The following is a 19,352-nucleotide window of genomic DNA, read 5'->3' on the forward strand; positions in this document are numbered from 1 at the left end:
TGAACACTGTCCTCACGCCAGACCTTCTTCGGCTAATCAATCTCCCTCCCCCCCCCCCTAACTGATCTGTTGCTATTTTAAGACCCTTTTTCCCGCCCAACCCTAACTCAGCGATTACAGAAAGAGAGGTAACTTAATCTCAGTTTTACTATGGTAACCGAGTCTGTGACCCTAATAAGGTCGGGAGACACAGTGCTCTCTCATTTCCTCATTTATTCAGTCTGTATCAGGCACATCTTAGCGCAGTTATCAGCATGACTAAAAATAAACAGGGTTGGATTATTAACTGTGTTAGGCAGACTAGAACAGAATACGTTTTTTCTTTTTTTAAACATGGTATTTCTTTTTGTCAACGATCTCATTGATGAAGAAGCAGTCCCTTCAGAATTTCGCTGCCTTTTTTCGAGATTGTTGCGGCCCAAAATGCCTGATTTCGCAGGTGCTTTTGTAAAAAATTGTGATTAAAGTTGCTATGTTTTTTGTATGTTTGATACAATGAAGTTGCGGGAAAGAGTTAAAATTCCATTACTCGGGGCTGAGATATTCTAGTAACCTTACCAAAAAGGCTCAGAATGCTGCAAATGCTGGTATAATACGATAATGGCTGGTGGATTTAAGAAAAATATATCTTTATTGAATTAATCAACTTTCAGCAACTTTCACTATACATTTTTTTGGTAAATGTAATATGTTTGAGTAGCACATGTCTCCTCTTCACATCAGAAACAATTAAATTAATTTGACTTGTTCTCACTCCCGTATTGTCATTGGCTCTCAGGGTGCACGTGGGACTGCTGGGATTGGTTTGAAGTCGAGGGAAAATCCGGTAATTGCTCAAATTTGCGGAAAAGTTGGGATGATTGGTCGAAATTGCGCCGCACCAAATTCACAGGGATTGGTTTAATTTGCGTGAATTGGCGCAATTATGATATTGCGAAATCCCGGAGATACTGATATTAGTAAAGCCGTTTTTTAAACGTTTTTGTTGGGTTCCCTGCAGGGTGAGAAATTAACTTTTTTGCCCACCAGCTACACTGACTGGTAGATGCCCAATTTTACCAGCCACTTAAATATTATTTACCAGACTATTTTTCCTGAATCATATTTTAATTCAATACAATACGGCTTCAATACCTTATTTTTGTATTATTAATACATATTTTACCTCCAAGGTTTTAAGGCAGTACCAACAATAGATACATTGTGGTTCAATGTATCCTGTGGTACCTCAAATCATTGAGGTAAAGAGATGGGGAAGTTTTTTTTTTTTACCATCTCCAGAGTTGATGATGATCTACAGCCACCATGGTTACCAAACATTTTCACAGATTTCTCAAGCCTAAAACAGCATTATTATGGCATACTTAAAAGACACATAGGTGTGGAAGAAAAACACATTCTTCATTGTAGATGGATACAAATAGTCATCCTGGTATCCTCAAATTATTTTAAATATCAACCTCATTGTCTCAAACTCAATTTACTTGGGGGCCGCTGCAAGTAGAGTCTGGGTTTGGCAGGGCCGCATCAAGTATTCCAAAAAAACCTCTATTTCCTTAAAAAAAAAGGCACGGAACTGCCGGTGCTTTAAACCCCTAGATCTGATATGGTTGGTGCATTTCACAACAACAGACATCACATTGTCAAACCTCAGGCATTTGCCGCAAAGGGTACTTAGCTAGCTTGGCAAACGGTTATGCCGCTGTCAGGAGACTACTATAGCCCATAAGTGACATGCGCAATGACAAAAAGTTTCAGAACGCGCGGGCCGCACTAACACTTAACTTTGATGTCAAGTAGGGGCCACAAAATATCATCCCGCGGGCCGCAATTGTCCCCCGGGCCGCGAGTTTGAGACCCATGCGCTAGAGGGAAAATCAGGTTATCACTCAAGTCAGTAGGATTTATCTGCTGGGTACCATAAATGTTTGCACAAACACTGCTCCTGGGGTCCTGTCTTCCCCAGCTGTATGGCAGCGCACTTGATTTGACCAATACGAATTGTTTCCATTTGTGTGACGACGCGTAGGTTCGACAGTGGGTCCAGTGCATGGACTGGTCATCGGGAAGGTAGGCTAACTACTCCCTGTTTTCCCTTTGTCATCAATGTGCCACTTGTTTGAAAAGTACCTTCTCTTTTTCTATCCTTTGCCCTCAACCGCTACCGCTGACTCCGCGGTGGGCCTCTTAACACCGGGGATATGTTGCCACATTTATTTTTACCAATAATTTTCCTTTTGTCTGTACCTCAGCTCAACTACATGTCGTCACGGACTAGCGCTGAAAACCACTCGGTAAAAGTCTGGAGTTGACGGAACTATGCGTGGTCAAAGCCCTGGCTGTGAACGGTTTAATTTCCTAAAAGTTCTTCACAATAAAAGCCTTTTGTTATTTTGGTATTGGAATCTCTTTATTATGAAACAGCAATTGCATTATTGTACCTTAGCAACAGCACTCATTGAGAAAATCTGTCCAATCCGTTACAAGGAATTTTTTACAATCCACCCGCCGCTGTGGCTGGTACACAAGGCAAAGTCACCCGCCACTTTGAAAAAGTACCCGCCTTTGGCTGGTGGTAGGTGCTTATTTCCTACCCTGGTTCCCTGGACACAAACCAGTAAGAAACATTAAAAAGAAGTTCCACAGTATTGCAGGTGAATGATGTAAACCCTTTTAAATTAGAGATTATGAATTATAATTATGTTAATGATTGTGCTGCAGCCTCAGGGCCGTTTCACATTGTACACGGCCTGCGCTGCGCTCGCTGCTAGATTGTGTACTATTCCCAAAATATATTTGTTGTGCTTGCCGCCAGGCAGAGTGGACAAAAGGCAAGAGGTTTTTTTGATTTACATCCTACATACATCAATATATGCACGCGTGTCACGTCTGCGTCCGGTGTTTACATCAGATGTGTAGTACATGCGACATTCTGTAGGATACACACGGGATACACAGCGATTCCTGTAGCGATTTGGTGGCGAAGATGTTTCTGGTGTTGAACCAAAAGAAAAAAAGCCCTGGTTGTGAGGATATACGGAGGAAGGCAGCAGCAAGAAGTTTGTGGGTGTACGAGACCCTCAGGTCCAGAGAGCAGTTGGGGGAATTCGGCTGGTGGAGGAGCTCCGCTTTCACTGTGACCGGTTCCAGCAATTTGACAGTCTGCTGATGAGAGTCGGGCCTACAATTTCCCGGATGGGTTGTGAATGGGTTTTTATTTCTAAATAAGAATGTGTATTGCCATCTACAGGAACTTATGTTTCTTAAGCACACAAATTGAAATATTACAGAATATCAATTGAAATAACTTGCATTTATCAAACTGCCAACTTCAGTGTAGCTCTTACAAAATTGTATCCTTTAAAAGAAAAAGAGGAACTCTTTAAGCTCCATCTTTTGAATAAAAGCATTTCAGAGAGATACTCAATGGTATGACTTTCATAAATGGGCGTTTTGCAAAACGCGGATTCTCATTTCCCACTCTGAAGTAATGCAGTGAGCGGTCACCGTGAGAAACTTTCAGTGGCCGTGGAGGTCCATCTGCGTAGTGAGAGCTACGTGGGCTGTGTTGGACAGTTCTTTGTCAATTTCTCCTCGTGTCTCAAACAGTTTTGGAATTACAGCGGTGCAGAATTGTCGTGGCGAAGAAATATTATACCGCGGCTTTCATCAGCTGATGAAATCCTTCACACTCAATCACGCTGTATGGTTGCATACTTTTGCTATAAACATCCAGTGCTTTAGTTATGGCTCTTGCCCTGTCTGACTTATCACTGAGAGGCTGCTTAAATACTGCACAGAGTAGCACTTGTTTCCCCAACCGTCTCTCTCCTCCGTACGCTGTCTACCGACACATTGGGGTGATGTCTTCTCAGATTAACTGACATATTAGAAGTGTTACCATTAACATTTTGAAGGATTGTTGCACAATGCTTCACACAGTCGCAGTTCTATCTATTATTTATTTCCGCTGTCATCCTAGGTAACATGAAATCCAAAATGTCCCCAGACACCAGACGCTGGCGTATCCTCCAACTCCGACACCCTTCCTTATTTCTTCCACTTGCTATTTTAACACGAGACCTGCAGCACTCCACACTCAACTTTTACTGTCCACACCTCTTCTTCTGAGCGAAGGGAAAAACACTGTCTGATGTCACATACGAGCAAGAGGCTACATTGCGCATGCATTGAACCATGCAACTCACACACTCCGAACTCCGAGTCAAGCGAACCGGATGTTTTTATTTATTAATCGTGCCACCCCTAACATGAACAACCAATATTTTAACATTGAGATATGACAGAAAATAGGTAAAAACATAAGATGTCACCTTTAAAGTGATAAGTGACTCAAAAGTAAACTCAAAGTAAACTATCTAGACTCTGGGTCAATGCAGTGTTGACAAAAATCCAACAACAAACTCCTGAGATGCATTATACTGTGGCTCTTCTTCCGTTCATTTATTCTGACCTGCTGTTATTTGCGTCACTGAAGGGCAGATGGGTGTTTTGAAGCATGGGTGTTTTGGAGAAAATGATCCAAGTGAAACATCGGAGACAAAATCACAGCTTATTAGAGTGTGAAAATGATCCGGGGTCTGTATGGATCAACACTCACGGTTTGGAGTGCATGCAAACAGCGGATCAATGCAAAGTTTACCATAATAAGTATGATATTACATATATATAATTTATTATTACAATAATAATAACAATTCACAGATATAACAATGTGAAACAGTCTCTGTCACTTAAAGCGTAACTAAAGCTGATGAACCTCTATGAGGGTTGCCATGAAAAGATCAAAACAAAATGTTCTGTTCACATGAACGCCACATGGTAAATCAGTTGCTTACATGGCACCGATGCCTAAACCACCAATATTTACCAGATGGATTAGAAACGTGGATTTTGGTGCCACTTAAACCGCTCTGTGACGCTCCAAAACATCTCTCACATTGAGAGTACAGATAGAGAGTACAATAACTTAGCAGCCAAAGGGTTAGCCAACACACCTGGAATGAAGCCATCAAAATTCAACGGAATTCATTTTTGAATATATGGGATAAGATAATTCCAGTCTTACAATATTAGCTCCCTGCTCTGTTTATGGTTGCCTTATCTCTAAAGCCAAGGCAAGGCAATTTAGCAAGAAAAACAACCGACTCAGCCTGTCTGATGTTTTACATTAAACTAAAATAGTATGTCAGTCTGAATAGCAGCTCTGCCTCAAATAAAATTGTGGAAGCAAACACTGTTGGAGACCCAGACCCAGAAGGAGTTTTTTGCAGTTTTGATGGATGATTGGATTTAGTTTGGCACAAATTTAGCACATCTGCATTCATATTGTGTGTGTGTGTGTGTGTGCACACGTGCGTGTCCTCCAGCTCCGACTTTGTGGGATAGTAAAGTAAATACAATCATCCATCCATATAAACTTTGAATGATTGACTGATTTAATATGGATAGCAGAATGACTGAAGACTAGGCCTAATCCACAACTTCAGAGAACATGATGATCAATTCATTAACCATAATTAGTGTTAATAGGAACTGATTTAATATTGCAGCAAGCATCTTATCTGCTTTTGGTGCAATGGGAACGAGAGTCAGTGCTGTTGTAAACCAACCATGCAGAACCAAATAGCCGACTTATCTCCGTCTGTTCTCAGGGATAAGGTGGGTTGATTCCTCAAACAAGACGTCTATAAGTAACACATTTCAACTTTGAAACTCTAAACACTTAATCTTCACATTTATGTCCGTTATTTAGGCTAACCGAAAAGTTTCTATCTCTGGCTACATCTCACAGCTGACTGTTTCCCAGAGCTTGATGAACCTGCAGAGCATCTGTCAGCTTCACCTTCGGTGTTCATCAATTCGGAGAGACACAGGCGCTGTGAGACAAATTGATCACTACCTGCATAGGGCAGACAGAGAGAAAGGACTTGCAGTCAGGGTCAAACCGACAATCCGATAAACTTTCATCTAAAAGGAAGAAAAGTGAAAAATAAGATACTTGTTCCCCATCATGCTCCCCTTTCACATTTGTCAAGCTTTCAAAGATAAGATTGCTTATAACGTCTGGGTACTGAACATCAATATTCTTTTGGTTCAGGACAAAATGGGTCTACCTATCACTGAGTATCGAAAACTGCCAAGTACAAAAAAAACTGACATCAATTGTTTAGTCATATTCGACATCTGTAAACCCGTTTTTTGTTCCCCTTCAGCAGCTAAACTTCTCAACTTGGTGCAGTGATGTACAGGTGTACTCCAGGGGCCTCATGTAGAAATGTTGCGGACGCTGGTTTTCACCGACACTTCGTGATGTATGAAAAAAATAACTTGACATGTGACGAAAATCCCCAAACATTACAAAATAAACTTTCCACTTCACTTACTGGCATATGTCTGACGTTCTCTATGAACAAAACAATTATATCCGCTGATATTCCATAAAAGTTTGATCATTTATGTGGATAATATTTCACACTAATAACTGTTTAATTAACAGGCTACTTAACCTCTGTGAGGACGGGAAATTAATTTTTTTCTTGCCTCCACGATCAGCACCTCCAACGTCACAAGTTTTTTTTTTTTTTTTTTTCTTTTTCATCTGCAGTGGGATAACCCACTGTGATTGGACAAAGAATGACGTTGGGGCCAAATTCATAGTCATTTCCATGTTAATTTATTAGAGGAGGCAAGGCGTTTTATACATGTGAACATTTCTGTGCGTAGGTACTTTTCTAATTTTGGCCATACACCATCTTCTGGTATAAAAAGCTGCAAAGTCTTTTATACATGAGGCCCCAGAGCACTGTGATATCACTGTTGGATGTGGTAACAGATGCAACAGCAGGTGAAATAGGCTTGAAAATGTCAACCTGAGAGTCCTAAATTTGTCTTTAAAGGAAAATGTCTTACATTTTAATAAGGATTAGTTCTTGGATGTCTAACTGGCGTAACTTGCATTATGAGTTTGTCTTGTTAAGGGCTTTGTGTCAAGTGTGTTTAAATTCCTTCATCATTTAAGTTGACACTGAATGTACACAACACATTAGGGCTGGGTGGTATGTTGAATTTTTAAGTTATAATCATATAATTTTTTAAATGAGATATGGGATGAGAGAATTTTGTTTTAGCTATATAATTTTACGACATTGATGTCCCTCTCCAAGGTCACCGATGCTGCATCCGGGGCTAAGCGGTGCCCAGGGCTGCGGAGATTGGCTTAAAGAAAAACGAAACAAGCCAGAGCAATTTTTCTGCCCTATCCCAGAATAAATAAAGTGTATAGCCAGACCATACTGCGATGCTGACACAGCACTGTAGAGTTAGGTCTGGCAATGCAATGCATGCAACAGCAAACTGTATATGTAGAACATACAATTTGCAGATAGTTTTGCATCAAATATTATGTCTAGATCACATTCAATTATTCATGCCTAAATCACACCAGTCTTAAAATACTGTAAGAGAACATGTGGCATTTGTATTTATTTTATTTGTTAAACTTTTGTTTTTAGTTAAAGCTGTATTTATGAGCTAGTGGAACAAAATTTTGTTTGTGTGTACTATGTATGTACAGTTAAATGACAATAAAAAAAAAATCTATCAAAAGGGGTTAGCAGCTTTATAATATTCTGTACATCCTTAAAGCCCAAACATACAGTGTACTGTATAGATCAGGATACCAGCACCACCACAACACAGTGACTGCCTATGATGAAGCATATGAAACTAAATGTTTATTAATGTGTCTGCTTGGTTTGGAGCTCTTTAGAATATGAATAATAAATTAGCTAAAATTTCAAACTAATTTTCCCATGTGACTATGTGTCTGTTCATCTCAAATTGTGTTAAAATAAACAACTCAAAAAAGGTGGAGACTGTGGTAACACTTTTCAGTGGAGGGATTTATTCCTGGGGTCTTATGAAGTCACAGTTTAAATCTGTTTGTTTATTGATGCAAATTAGCTTTTATATTGCTTCACTGCTGCCAATGAGACTGATTAGTGAGAGTGAATTAAGCTCCAAGGAGAGGTTCATCTGATGACAAAACATCCGCGGCATGAGGGAAAAGCTACGCTTCCCCCCCCCCCCCCCCATTTGTATTCACATAGTCACTTCCACTGATGCATTCTTCCACATCAGGGAGTTTAACAAAACAATGTTGGGTTTTAAATTGGGTTACTGTTAAACAGCACAATTTTTGTTTATGCAAGTTCATGTTATCAATTCATCATATATGAAATTGCAAACCTAGCCATCAGTTTTTTTACCCTGGGAAAATCATTAAGGTTTTCTTTGAATGCAGTTAATATGGTAAAAAAAGCCTCTTTTTATGAGGAAATGAGTATTCAGTAGAAACACTGGTGACTGTTGCTGTACTTGGACTGTAATTTTAAAATCAGTTAACGCCATTTACAACAATACTGAAAACACATTACAACCTATCTATATGTGATTCATTGAATGAATCAGATACAATGTCTAAATGCTATAAGATTTTAAAACCTTTGGCAAGAAAATTGATTTTCTGCTCAATCGCCACAATTAGCACAGAGGCAGAGCAAATGAGGCTAATCCTATGGCTTGTTCACAGCTGTGGGAATCACTTAAAGCATACTTACAGGGTCACATAATTTCCTACTCTGCGCATTTAAATAAAACTTGTATAGCCAAACTTCAGGAGCTTTCAACTAGATTGGACCGAAATGTTATGTGCAACATAGTTTATTTATTTTAAAGCTTTGTTGAATTAGTTTTAGCTTTAGTTCAAACACTTCACCTTTGATTGTTGCTGAGCAAAATGCCAGCTAAACCTAAAACTAGCAGTACTTCATCTGCTGCACTTCGGCGGCCTGGTCCACACGCTACATCCTCGCCTCGTAGTGGTTCCTCCTGCGGATGCGACGGTGCTGTAATGCTCACTGTCCCACCGGATATCAAGGAGGAGCTGCTCTCATCACTTCGGAAGGCGATGGCGGCTATTTTTAAAATCGAGCTTCAAGCTCATCTACGGAAAAATGTATATCCAGGAGACTTCACTCTCCACCTGCAGGTTAAATACTCTGCTCTTATCAGATGATAAATTTAACTTGTTTATTGCATCTTCAATCAATAATTGTGTCATAATCAATCAAAATAAGGCTGATTCTATATAGGCTATTCCTTGTTCACTGCTCTGGGAATCACTTAAAGCATACTTACGGGGTCAAATAATTTCCTACTTCAGGAGTTTAACTAGATTGGACGAATCTAGATCAACAACTAGCCACTTGTCCCTCCCCTAGCTTGCTCAAAGACCGTGTTGATTTACAAACTGAATTTGACAGAAATTCCACTATATAACCCTTGAAAAGGTGTTCGCCAGGGTCAAATGGAACTTCCTGCTTACCGTACTAAATAAATTTGTTGGGGTGATATATTCATTTCATGAATACGCCTTCTCTATACATCCCCAAAAGCTAGTAACTTTACCAATGGTGTTCAATCAGCTTATTTTGCTTTATCTCAAGGCACCTGACAGGGTTGTCCTTTATCTCTTTTACTCTTTGCGTTGGCCCTAGAGCCTTTGTCTAACTGAGATCCTCTTCCATTTTGTTCGGAATAACACGTTTTATTTTTAAATTCAAACTTTCCCTTTACGCGGATGATCTCTTGTTGTATGTCTCCAAGCCCGGCCACTCTTTACCATAACTTTGTCCTCTATTCAGAAATTTAGCTCATTTTTAGGTTATAAAGTTACATGACCAAAAGTGAATGTTATCCTGTTAATGCTCTGCTGCTTCAACTGACTCAGTCGGATCCCCTTCAAACTAATCCCCGTAGGTTTTAAATATTTAGGAGTAAATGTAACCAGAAAGCTAACCTGCCTTTTATTCCTGCCAATTTCTCTCCTTTAATGTTTAAAATTACCTTCAAACCTTCAAAGATGGAGGGGCTTGCCATTGTCGCTTATAGGAAGGATCAACACAGTAAAAATTAACATTTTGCCCAAGTTCTTGTTTCTATTCCAATGTCTCCCTCTATTCCTATCTAAGCGCTTTTATAACTTATATAACTATTTATCAGGATATAGCTAGCTTTTTATGGTGTGGAAAGGCAATCGGAAAAAGTAAATCAATTCTCCAGAGATGTAAACTTAATGCCGGACTCTCTCTTCTAAATGTCCAATTATATTACTGGGCAACACATATTCACAAAATCTCATTTTGGTCCATCCCCCGTGGTGCAAGTTAGAGATACATTCATGCGGCTCATCCTCTATGTCAGCTTTTCTCACCTCTTCTAGTCCTACCAACTTCTCTGGCTTTACAGACAACCCAGTGGTAAATTGCACTCTAAAAACCAACTTAGAAGGCATCTTAAATGTACTTCTCCAACTACTTTAGCTCCATTTGTTTCAACCTGTATTGTCTGATCCCACGTTTTCTACATGGTATGACAAAGGCCTGAAAACTTCTAATGATTTCTAGAGGGATGGTACTTTTCGTAGCTTTGCAGAGTTGTCAAGTGAATTTCAACTCCCACCATCTTACCTCTTCTGCTATTTCCAAATCAGACACTGTGCCAAATCCTTGCTACCCGCCTTTCCCCCTTCACCTCCACTTCAATTGTGGGAAGAGTTTGTCTCTCCATGCCCTCCTCAGAAGTCTTTAATTTCAAAAATCTATAACAAACCCCTGAATCATGATACCTCATCCATCAAAAAGTAAGGCTGCCTGGAGGGTGAACTTGGGTTGGAGCTGCATGAAACTTGGTGGGACATTGCCCTCAACAGAATCCACTCTAGTTCAACCTGTGTCCGTCTAACTTTGATACAATTCAAAATATAGTACAGGATCCATTTTCCAAGGCTCGCCTGTCACCAATTCGTCCCACTGTCACTAACAGCTGTGACAAATGTCATACCTAACCCTGCAATCTAACCCATATGTTTTATTCTTGCCCGTTGTGTTTGCATTGCCTTAATGTTTGAACTTTGTATTTTGTTTGCTTTATGTACTTGAATTTTAACATATTGTACAGTAAAAAAGGAGTGGCTCTTCTTCGTTTACATCTGAAGATAAACACAATCGATACTTCAATTACTTTTTGTTTGCGCCTTCCCTCTAATTGTGTTATCTCTACCTCACTGTTATGTATTTTCCATTGTGCCACAATTTTCAATAAAAATATATATTTTAAAATCATGCTTTCATTTTGAAACGAGTGTGACAGGATTACAATTGGAGAGGGCTAAAGACCTAGGCTACATTATCCTTGATATGTAGCCTAACGTAGCTCTACGTTATGTTGCTAGCGTTGGCTACATTTGTAATCTTGTACAGCCTGTTTTAATGTGTTAATTAACTGTAGGGCTTGTTAGCCAGCTAGCTATGTGTATGTAAATTTGGTGGTTTGGTGGGAAATATGGTAGCCAGCCCAGCATTTAATATTTATTGTGTGTGTTTAGAGTCGTTTTTAGGTGGGAAGACAACTAAAGTTAGGCTAATAGACAGATGAATAGGCTAACCAGAAAACATAATTTTATAAAATGCCCCACGTAGGTTGTACCACATAACACAGGTGATAATTCGATTGAGGACATCGTTACCTGTTATCTTAAATTTGCGCTGTCAGTTGTTGCTGCGTTCATGCTTGATAATCCTCAGAAAAGATGCTTGAGAAGCCTGAAAGTATCTTGCCCTCTGGTATATATATATATATATACATACATACATAGCCTGTATATATAGCTACACATATAGATAGACAGTATTGATAGATATATTTAGAGAGAGAGAGATAGATAGCTATAGCTAGCATACCGGTATAGCTAGCTAGGTAGGAAGGTGGGTACAATTTGTCCGTGTTAGGCGGGTAGATTTTTCAGAGACGGACGTAACCAAGAACTCAAAGATCTGAAAGTGAAACACAGCTTAGACGGGGGATGTTGTTCAGCTTTTCACAAGTTTAGAGCTAGCTAACGCTACGCCGCCAGACGTTAGCACAACAGCGTTAGCCTAGCCTGCTAGGTAAATATTACGACTGCCTTTGGTGTTGCCTATATATGCATCCATGTTGTCAACATCATACATGTGGCATTAGTGCACCTTTTGTACCATAATTGTATTGAATGGAATAATAAGCTTCGCTCCTACGAGATGGGTGGGTTTTTGTTACGTTACACACAAAGCTAGATGGCTATAGTTAGCCTGTACGGATGCTAGCGGATTAACGTTGTGTAGCCAGCAACTTCGGCAGTAGAGTTTCGGTAAGCTAACCACGACAGCGTTGTCGCCCACAATCAACCTGCAGTGATGTTTGAAATAGAGACACGCATATCGTTTCTTCCCCCTGAGATCCTGGACATTATTTTCATTTATGACGTTAAAAATAAATGAAGAGTAGCCCGAGTGTGCGCGGTATGAGCTTCCCGACCGGAGGCTACTCGCCTACAGCAGCCGCTCTCCACCGCAGCTTCGCCGCCACACACACAAGCACAGGCCAAACAGCGACACGTTTTCACCGGAGGTTAGAGGTAAACACTTAGAAATAACACTCGGGGATGCCTTCTATTCCTATATCTAGATATGTGTGCCAGTACTTATCTGAACTAACAACATGATCCCTGTCACTAGATCCAGAGAAAACGTTGACGTTCACTCGGTGCTATTCACTGACAGTAAAAAGTAAAGTCATCGTCTGCGCTGCTGCGTTGCTAAATAAAGGAGATAAATGAAGGAGACTTCCCCACAATCTTGACAATTCCTCATTTGCCCTCTCATGTCTGTCAGGTTCGTAATTATTCGGCTGCTGGCCTTTCCTCCTCTTCCTCATCCCAGTCAGTCACCGTAGTTCTAGTGCCAGGCTGAGACTTAACTCCCTTGAGTGACGTCATCGCCGAATTGACTCCATAAACCCGCGAATACCAAAAATGACCTTTTAAACTTTTAAAACTATTTGGAGACATTTTTAAAAATGATATACATATCTTGAGTGCTTTTTGTACCCAATAATCAACAGTGGTGGTTAACTTGCAACATGGGCTTTAACGCTAATTACTTAACCCTCCGAAAAACACACGGGAAGCTTCTCGACAAGATAACGTTACCGTTAGCGGTTAGCCACTTTTTCCACCCCTGGAGAACAACACGTTTTTAGAACTTTGGTTAATAACAATATCCTGCGACTGGCGGGTAACGTTTTTCTTCCAAAAATGGTCTTTTAAATATCTGCTTTAGAAAATAATGCACATTGTTCATTTGTGACCACAAACACTGGTCTGACAGCTGCGGGCTATGACGACAGCAGTAAGCTACTTGGCAAACAATGAACTAGTTTGCAGCTGGGTGCGCCCGGCAATCAATGGTTTGGGGATTGCGCATAGTTGTGAGTGTCTAAAATACCATTTTCTATCAGCCACTGAAATGAAATCAATAATAAATAACAGCATGATATGTCATGTCTTTTTATTAATCAAGAATAATGTGAATTTCTAAATTAATCAATACCACTAAAACACCATCTTTTCTGCTGCCAGCAGGTTGGGTTTTAGGCTAGGTGTGATACACTGATTAGTTTGTATGTAGTTAGTTTGGACTGTTGTTTGTGAAGTGAAGAAGAAATAAAACAAGGCTTATTTTTCTTTGTAACAGATTTTTTAAATCACTTTTCAAAACTTAAAAAAGGGAAAAAGAAAGAAACATGTTTTATTAATGCTAGCACACTTTTAACTCAAACATGTATGTATAAACGAAAGCCTAAAATGTCCACTTTCCAACAATACCATGCACCATATTACAGAATATTGACAATATCCCTACCATGAGCCTAGACCAGATATACACCAGATTTCATAAACAGAATTTAACATAGGGGATTAGTAACTTTAAAAAGCTGAAAAAAGTGATTTCGCTACCACCCCTGCACAGCTATAGTGATTCTTCTAGTACTGGGTGTATACCTTGCCAGAAAACAATGATAGCAATTGTTCCCCCATGATACCGATCAACCTCCCTGGCTCATGGACTACTGCTAAACATTGGCATTTAACTCGAAGCACACAGTGTTTAAGTACAGCATCACAGAGCCTGTTGCAGGATTGTGGACTCACCGTTTATATATTCACTCACTGCCATTTAATTCCAGGGAGATTATTACATTCTGCTACTTTTATATTTTATCGTACAAATGTCCTTTTTCAATACAAGCCATTGACCACTGGACTATGAGTAGCCTACTTTAGAATTCATACAGCATTAAATAAAGAATAGATTAGATATGGCAATAACTCTTTAAAGGGTGATATAATGTGCCTAGATAGCTGACCCACCTCAGCTGGCTGCTAGAAGAAATACAGGGGTCCTAATTCTCCTGAGTAAATCGCAAGTGACAGAGTGAGTCACCCTGCACAGAAAGCTCAACTCAGCCTCGTGTATGTCTGATCTAAAGATTTCAGTCTCCACACAGAGCTGTGGCAGAACGTGGGGGTCAGGATAAAGCATTACAGTAAGGAGTAGGTTTATATTTTTGCAGGATGTCATTCAGTGACAGTATCAGGGGGTAAAACGTGTTTGGGAATTGTTGACAACCTGTTAGATTGGGTGAGAAAAAAGGTGACAATTGTATTAATAAAGTCGCAAAACCCAATTACAATCTGTACAACATACATACACCTGTCTGTCATGTAGCCTATCAGCCAGAGGTGGAAGAAGTACTCAGATCCTTTATTTATATACCACACTGTGAAAATACTCTGTTCCTAGTAGAGGTCCTGCACTGAAATTCTTACTTAAATAAAAGTTTCAAAGTATAATCAAGATTATGTAATTAAAGTAAGGCAAGGCAAGTTCATTTATATAGCACATTTCAGCAACAAGGCAATTTAAATTGCTTTTCATAAAACAATAAATGATTAAAAACAACCATTAATGTATTGAAAGTACTCAATGCAGACTGTTATAATATTATATAGTATCTTATTGGGTTACTCATGCATTACATAAGCAGCATTTTAATGTTATAGCTGGATGTGTGGACCATATTGTGTTTTACATAGGGCTACAACTATGGTATAGTTCCCATTATGGATTTGTCGTATGATTTTTGTCCCTGTTAATCAATTGATTATTTGGTTTCAAAACCTAAAAAATAGTGAGAAATGCCATTAAAATTACCCAGTGACACCTTCACAATGTTTGTTTTTGTCCAACCTACAGTTAGGAAAAGCCATAAATCCTATTTGTGAAGCTAGACCCATGAGCTTTCCAATGTAGGTTGTCATGTATGTTCTTTTATCTTTAATGTCTTTGGTTTTTAATATCACACTGTCAAGCACTTTGAGCTGCATTTAATTGTATAAAAGGTCTTATGCAAAAATGTTATTATAAATTGTTTCCAGCAAACAAGCTGTCAATTAAGTTTTTTTCAACTCATTTTCTATCACTGAGTTAATCGACTATCGATCGTTTCAGCTGTACTTAACATATACACTCACCAGCCACTTTATTAGGTACCCCATGCTAGTAACGGGTTGGACCCCCTTTTGCCTTCAGAACTGCCTCAATTCTTCGTGGCATAGATTCAACAAGGTGCTGGAAGCATTCCTCAGGGAGTTTGGTCCATATTGACATGATGGCATCACACAGTTGCCGCAGATTTGTCGGCTGCACATCCATGATGCGAATCTCCCGTTCCACCACATCCCAAAGATGCTCTATTGGATTGAGATCTGGTGACTGTGGAGGCCATTTGAGTACAGCGAACTCATTGTCATGTTCAAGAAACCAGTCTGTGATGATTCCAGCTTTATGACATGGCGCATTATCCTGCTGAAAGTAGCCATCAGAAGTGGGTACATTATGGTCATAAAGGGATGGACATGGTCAGCAACAATACTCAGGTAGGCTGTGGCGTTGCAACGATGCTCAATTGGTACCAAGGGGCCCAAAGAGTGCCAAGAAAATTTCCCACACCATGACACCACCACCACCAGCCTGAACCGTTGATACAAGGCAGGATGGATCCATGCTTTCATGTTGTAGACGCCAAATTCTGACCCTACCATCCGACTGTCGCAGCAGAAATCGAGACTCATCAGACCAGCAACGTTTTTCCAATCTTCTATTGTCCCATTTCGATGAGCTTGTGCAAATTGTAGTCTCAGTTTCCTGTTCTTAGCTGAAAGGAGTGGCACCCAATGTGGTCTTCTGCTGCTGTAGCCCATCTGCCTCAAAGTTCGACGTACTGTGCGTTCAGAGATGCTCTTCTGCCCACCTTGTTGTACGGGTGGTTATTTGAGTCACTGTTGCCCTTCTATCAGCTCGAACCAGTCTGGCCATTCTCCTCTGACCTCTGGCATCAACAAGGCATTTCCGCCCACAGAACTGCCGCTCACTGATGTTTTTCTTTTTCGGACCATTCTCTGTAAACCCTAGAGATGGTTGTGCGTGAAAATCCCAGTAGATTAGCAGTTTCTGAAATACTCAGACCAGCCCTTCTGGCACCAACAATCATGCCACGTTCAAAGTCACTCAAATCACCTTTCTTCCCCATACTGATGCTCGGTTTGAACTGCAGGAGATTCTCTTGACCATGTCTACATGCCTAAATGCACTGAGTTGCCGCCATGTGATTGGCTGCTTAGAAATTAAGTGTTAACGAGCAGTTGGACAGGTGTACCTAATAAAGTGGCCGGTGAGTGTAGTTTGTGTGCAAAAACCTTACTAAAAATAAATAAGTAACTAGTAGCCCAACTAAAGTTTTCAGATAAATGTAGTAAAGTAAAAAGTAAAATTTGTCCTTTTGAAATGTAGTAAAGTAGAAATAAAAAGTGACATGAAAAAAGGTACCTTAAAATTGTACTTAAATACAGTACTTGAGTAAATGTACTTAATTACATTCCACTACTGCTTTCAGCTTAAGAGGACTCGGCACTGCAAAGAAAAATGAGCTTTTCCTCGATCATGCGTTAAACTGATAGTGAACCCCGGAATCCAAAGGGAGACAAAGCCTTTTCCCGCTTTTCCTTTTAAGTTGTGCAAGAGTTAGCATCGATCAGGCCCATTTCCCGCCTCGAATGTGGACAGGCTACAACACCAGATCAACTAATAATAGAGAGCACCTGGCCCTTTCAGATCACCATTCATCAACCATTAGGAAGGAAAATTCCCTGAATCAGTTTGCGACTGGAGGGACTTGCATCTGCTGCTTGGAGAATGTGATGATGCAGGACAAAAGCTGCATAGGAATAGCACAAATCGCAATGGCACATGACTTTTTCCAGCTGACATCTCTGGCACTCAGACAAGGATTAACATCCAATTTGCCCCTCTTTCCTGGGCTCAAGTCTATCCCAACAGCTCGGCACTTCAAAGAAGGAGATAAAAAGAAGGGGCGATGGATGGTCATTCTTCAGGGGGAATTGGCTTAGTCAAGCTCTGTTTAAAAAGACAGGAAAACAAAAAGTAAAGCTGTTTTGATGTGCGGAGTGGGAGGGTCCGACCAGCTGTACAGTACGACGGCCTGTCTTCTGCCCATGCAGCCATAAAATACAGCCATGACGCCATGAAATCATGAACCCGACAGTAGACAGTTGTGTTCAAATCAACATATATCCCCTTGTTTTTGACTTGTGCACTTATTTGGTCTAAATTGTTAACTAACAAAAGAGAAATCTGAATTGCGGTGCATCCCATAGACTAATCTGCATTGTAGACAGAAGTCAAACCAGCCTTCATTACAGTGGAGATAACTCCATGCCTGTTGAACCTGTTACATTTTAAAAGGTAGAATGACTCAAAAATCATGTTCTAAAAATTGGTATACGTGCAGTTTAGTGTCCAAAATTCCCCGTAACATAACCCCTATCCCCTGACCAATCGGCTACCCTAACCTTAGCCACTGGAGGTCAAATGCCTAACCCCAACCAATCGGTGAGTCTTGGCGGGGCCATAGCAGAATTTGGGACGCTAAACTGTACACAAACACTAAAAAATAAAACCGTTCAATAAAATTCAGTCTGCCTGTTATTTATACAGCCTGAAGTTCCTCCCACTGTACAGCCCGTAATATCCTGAATACAGGCGCTGCCATCTTGTGTTGGTGGAGCCGCGGTATCAAAGTCCCACCAATACCCCAGCCCAACCAGTCGCGGACATCAAATAACTTCTATAAACCAAACTTATCAGAAAAATGAGCACTACCATGTCACATCACTAACATGGGGGGCAGGATTTATGACCTATGCCAGCCACCAGGGGGCGATTGAGGCGTTTTGTTTTTACTTTTACAGTCTATGCATCAACCCTTACTGTCAGCCCACATATTTTTTTTTGCGGTCCTGTTTCTCGGTTTTCATTTATTTCCTGGCTAAAATTCCACTTTTACAATTAAATGTGTTTGAGATTATTGTGAATTTATGTATTTAATGTTCAACAACCACGAAAGAGGCTGGAAGTTCCAGGCTGGATTGAAAATCACCTGTAGAGGCTAGAAGGACTCGGAAAAGACCTCCGCAACCGCTAACTCGTTACCTTTTAGATGCAACTTTTGGTGAGTTTCTGTGTTGTATGGTTGATAAATTATTAAACTATGAATCAGAGGGGCTGTTTTTGCTCGCAGACGAGTCTCTCGGTCGCAGAGGGTTAACTGTATTTATCTTTGATGTGGCTGGGTTAACACACTTGGTAGAGCAGGTGCACAGAGAGGTATAGGATCTGCGGCCCTTTGCTGCATGTCATTCCTCCTTTCTCTCCCCTTTCATGTCTTCATATGTCCTGTGGAAGTAAGGTCTAAAAAATTCCCCAAAAATGTTTTTAAAATAAACAAAATCATTGACTGCAAGTTTCTTACAATAGAGTGTGTTGTTGATCCTTGGAACCCACAGGATATATATATATATATATATATATATAAATAAAAGAGAAGACGTAGTCATATGTGTATGTTTCCAGTGTGAAGGAGCATTGCATGATATTTCATTCTTCTCATTTTTTTTTAAGGCAGACAATTCAAATAATCATTTGAATAACGTCAGTTGTGTTGACAGACATGGAAGGGGAAGTCAGTGGTACACGTGGGATTTAAAGTAAACCTGAAACACAAAATCTGTATGTTTATTTACTAAGATCTAAGACTTTTGCAAAAGAACATTTGCTAAGGCAATTAGCAGTAAATTCCATGAGACATGTGCACTGCAAAACCTGTTACACTGGTAGAAACGGCTCCCAGCGAATAAAATGAACAAGATGTATTTGTGCTGAAAATCAGAGAGATTTTATTTGCCCTGGGCTATGAAATACAACCACAAAGACACTGTGCAAAGAAAGCAAAAATTAAGTTACACTTATGGA

The sequence above is a fragment of the Etheostoma spectabile genome, unplaced genomic scaffold, assembly GCF_008692095.1.
Source record: "Etheostoma spectabile isolate EspeVRDwgs_2016 unplaced genomic scaffold, UIUC_Espe_1.0 scaffold00001039, whole genome shotgun sequence".
Lineage (NCBI taxonomy): Eukaryota > Metazoa > Chordata > Actinopteri > Perciformes > Percidae > Etheostoma > Etheostoma spectabile.